The following is a 4781-nucleotide window of genomic DNA, read 5'->3' on the forward strand; positions in this document are numbered from 1 at the left end:
TTTCTGACTCCTGCCCATAGCTCTGTCCATTGTACTACCTAACTTCTAATGTGAATCTGTTCTAAGAAGTTAGAGAATGTTTATCACAATGCTGATAGCACAGCACATAGAGCAATGGACCTAGAATCAGTAAAATCTGAATTCGAATCTAATCTGAGACATTATTTGTGGGACCTAGATAAATCATGTAACTTCTATTTGTTCCCATTCTGTCAACTATGAAATGGGAATAATAGCACTTACCTAACAGAGTTTTTATAAGAATTAAATAAGATGATATTTGTTGTTTTTTTAAAGCACTTAGCACAGTGCCTGGCCCATAATAGATACTATATAAATGTTTATTCCTTTATTCCTTCCAATGAAACATTCTCTTTAGGATGTGGTGCTTTTTGTTTTAATTCAGATTTCTGATTTCATTACTATACAGAACTAGAGGAGAGAAAATCACCAATAAAGGTCTGCAACTGCTTTAGTTTTAAAGCATTTTCTAGGACACTGATGGGTTATCCCCAGGTGTCACAGTTGATATGCCACTTTTAAATCATTTTAGCAATTGCTAGCAGTAGAAGCATAAGAAAGAGCAATAAACTCAGCCTCAGTTTTCTTAACTGTTAAATGGAGATAATAACTGTTATATACACATATCCCGTGTATAATCACGGAGTGATTATAAGGCTCAAATGAAATCTATATAAAGCAAATTGCAAACTTTAAAGAGCTAAATAAATCCAGTTATAATTAACAATTTTTCAATACACATGTTTTGCAAATTCTTCTAGATTCTCATTCTGTGTCTGGCTAGGTATAGTACTTAAAGATAGAAAACATCCTCATGTAACAAAAAAGGAGAACAAAAGAGGATAAATGATACTTTATGGACATTCTTAGTGGATAGAGCATTAGAGTCTGGAGGCAAGAAAATCTGGATTCATATATGGCCTTTCTAGCCATGTGACCCTGGATAAGTCACTTAATCTGTATCTAAATTTTCTCAATTGTAAAATGGAAATAATAATAGCACTTACCTCCAAGGGTTATTGCAAGTATCAAATGAGATAGTATTTGTAAAGCACTTTACTTGAGAAATAATAGGTGCTTATGCCCTCCTCCCTTTACACCATGCATCTTTATTACTTCTAATACCACTTCATACATTTCTGTGGAAGGAGGTGGGGAGAAGGTGAGAGAAAAGAATAAAATACATTTGTAGAAAATATGTAAGAAGTTAATAGGCAGCTTGGAAAGTCAGAAGCCGCTTGGGAAAGTTGATAAGTGACCACACCTTGGAGTCAGGAAGAATATTCTGATGAATAAATGTCTCAGACATTTACTAGCTATGTGACTCTGGGCAAGTCACTTAATGCTGTTTGCTTCAATTTCCTCATCTGTAAAACAACCAGAAATGGCAAACCACTTTAATGCTTTTACCAAAATAACATTAATAGAGTTACAAATGACTGAACAACATCTTGAGTCCAAGTATAGTATTCTTGGCAGCATGTCATGATGTAGTTCGTAGCTCCCTAAATCTGTTATCTTCTAAAAATGCCCTTCTGACCTTGTAGGAAAGGAATATAGAATGGTTCCCTTTTTCATGCCTCACGTTGAGGACATTTGAAAGTTATTAATTATTATAGAAAATATCATTTGTAAAGTTGTGAGGCAGTTTGCTACATTCAACTCTCAGAAGTCAACTTATTTTTTACACTTTATTATTGCCTGAGATCAACTGTTTAATCTCCAAAGATTTTGTTAATAGGGAAAATAAACCAACTATTAGTGAAGCTCTTACCATAGCAAGTCCTGTGGAAAGTTGAATAGAGTGCAAGACATTTGACTTCATAGCTATTAGATCATATTCTCTTTTGCTGAAAACTTTGCTAGTGGTAATTTATTATCATAAGGTAGACAGAGAAAAATGGACCTGAGGGGGAATCTAGGAGATTTCTATATTTTATTGATGAACAAGGGGGTAGCTAGCTGGCACAGTGGATAGAGTGCTGGTCTTCAAATCAGGAAGACATCTTCCTGAATTCAAATCTGGTTTTTATGAGCAAAACTACAAAACGCTTTCCACACAAATTAAGTCTGATCTAACCAACTGGAAAAATATTAAATGCTCTTGGATTGGGCGAGCAAATATAATAAAGATGACAATACTACCTAAATTAATCTACTTATTTAGTGCTATACCAATCAGACTCCCAAAAAACTACTTTGATGAATTAGAAAAAATAACAACAAAATTCATATGAAAAAACAAAAGGTCAAGAATTTCAAGGGAATTAATGAAAAAAAAAATCAAATGAAGGTGGCCTAGCTGTACCAGATCTAAAATTATATTATAAAGCAGCAGTTACTAAAACCATCTGGTATTGGCTATGAAATAAACTAGTTGATCAATGGAATAGGTTAGGTTCAAAGGACAAAACAGCCAATAACTTTAATAATATAGTGTTTGACAAATCTGGTTTACTAGCTTGATCTTGGACAAATATCTTAATCTCGATTACCAAGTTTCCTCATCTACAAAATGAACTGGAGAAGTGACAAACCACCTCAAAATCTTTGCCATAAAGAGTCAGATATGATTGAAACCACTGAATAACTTAGGAAAGTTAAATGATTGGCAAATGTTGAATAGATAATAACAAGTCTCAGCAGGATTGGGTTTCAAACCAGAATTTAGGACTCGATGAAGGTTTTGTCTCCAGATCCAGAGTCCCTTCCATAGCAAAGACTATTGCTATGATTATTCAATCTCATGAAAGGTGCTATTCTTCGAGCCTCCTGTGGCTGAAGGTATCCATGAGTTCTGGACATTCTGGAGTTGTCCTTCATTCTGAAAGAGCACATGATATCAGGGAGGGGATGCCAAGACATGCAAATGAATTAGATTTGAGTGAGGGAGGGCTATGCAAATTCATCTGCCTCACTTTCCCCTCCAGAGCTTTCTGGGTCCAGTGATCAGATATAGATCAAGATGACTGAAGATGGCCCTAGATGAAATGGGAGACTTTAGCCTTTTTAAACTAAGATCTTTAACAGTTTCAATTTGACTGAGGCTGTACCACAATGTCTAATGGATACTAACAAATTGGAAAAGCTCTAATGATATTTCTGGTGTTGTGCTCTGAATATCAGTCATCTCCAAATAGAGACATTCACTATCACAGCTTTGAGACACAGCCTGCTTTAAAGTAAGGAAGCAAAAGTATCATCCCATCAACAACAATGGAGGAACTGCCCACACAGGTGAAATTAGGAATGTTTAAAATACTGAGGTGGCTTGTTTCCAAGAGATTTACCCCCTTATCAAAATAACCAAAACTAACGTTTACATAGGGCTTTGAAAATTGAAAAGCTCTTTATAGGTACTATTTCAGTTTATCTTCACAATACCTTAGCTGGTTAATGTGATTTTTATGCCCTTTTTAAAGATAACACTGAGATAAATAAATGACTTGTCCAAGTTAAATGACTTATCCAAGATCATACAGCTAATACGTCTGAGGCTGGATTTGAATTCAGGGTAATTAATCTTTCTGACTCTTAAGTCCAGCACTACCACTGCACCATCTAGCTGCCTAACATAAAGTATCAATTCATTTCTATACGAAAATCTCTAGAGCTTGTCTATATTTTATGAATATTATTGGTCTAGCTGTTACATGGAAACTAAATTATTTTTAAAGTAATATAATTAGACAAAAGCTAACTCACTTGAAAAGTTGTGGTTAGGTTTTTATTTCTTTCAAAAGATTAAAACTAATTATATTCATAGCTTTTATAAATTCTTCACATTTTCCTATGTTTATCTAAATTACTTAACATGTGCATGCAATAGTTTGCACAGATTATTATGCATGAACATAATAAAAAGAGGGTTTTCATCAAGTTGGATATGAGATTCACCAAGTTCATTTCCCCCACTCTTCACCAAGAAAAGCTATTAAGAAAAAAGTAAAATATGAAACTGCCTGAATTTTCTTTCTTCTATGACTGACATAATTGAACACTAGATATATGCTACAGTGCACAATTAAAAGATAACCAGAATTTAACTTTTGCTCAGGATGTAGTTCACTACACTTCAAAGCATAAATATATATATATTTTTTAAGGGCATCTGAACATAATTATGTCTTTTAAAGAATTTGATTGCATTTTTTTCTTAAAGCAAAAAATCCATTTTTCATTATTGCACTCAAAAGAGTAAACAGTTAAAGCACTACTGAAACTGTGGCTTCACATCAGCCTTAGATTTATTAGCAAAAAGAAAGTGTAATATTTGTAATTAACAGATAAGCATTTGATACATTTTCTTTCTTGATACTTTTTAACTGCTGTTTTGTTTTGATTTTGTTTATTAACAGGAGAAATAGCCTGTCAGTCTACATATATATCCTTATCTCCAAGGCAATCAGTTAACAAGTATATCTTCAAAGTGTATTATGTGGCCTACCCTCTATATTATATACTGTAAATCTTTGTCCTGGATTAACTGTGTAATAATAGTAAGGCTCCCACTGAGTGGCACAATAGATAGATCTGGAGTCAGGAAGATCTGAGTTCAATTTCAGCCTCAAATCCATATTAGCTATGTAATCCTGGGCAAGTCACTTAACTGCCTCAGTTTCCTCATCTGTAAAATGAATTGGAGAAGGAAATGACAAACCACTCCATTATCTCTGCCAAGAAAACCCCAAATAAAGTCATAAAGAATTAATCATAATTGAAAAATCACTGAATAACACTGCCAAAGTAGAAGCAAAAGA

The sequence above is a fragment of the Antechinus flavipes genome, chromosome 6 (assembly GCF_016432865.1).
Source record: "Antechinus flavipes isolate AdamAnt ecotype Samford, QLD, Australia chromosome 6, AdamAnt_v2, whole genome shotgun sequence".
Lineage (NCBI taxonomy): Eukaryota > Metazoa > Chordata > Mammalia > Dasyuromorphia > Dasyuridae > Antechinus > Antechinus flavipes.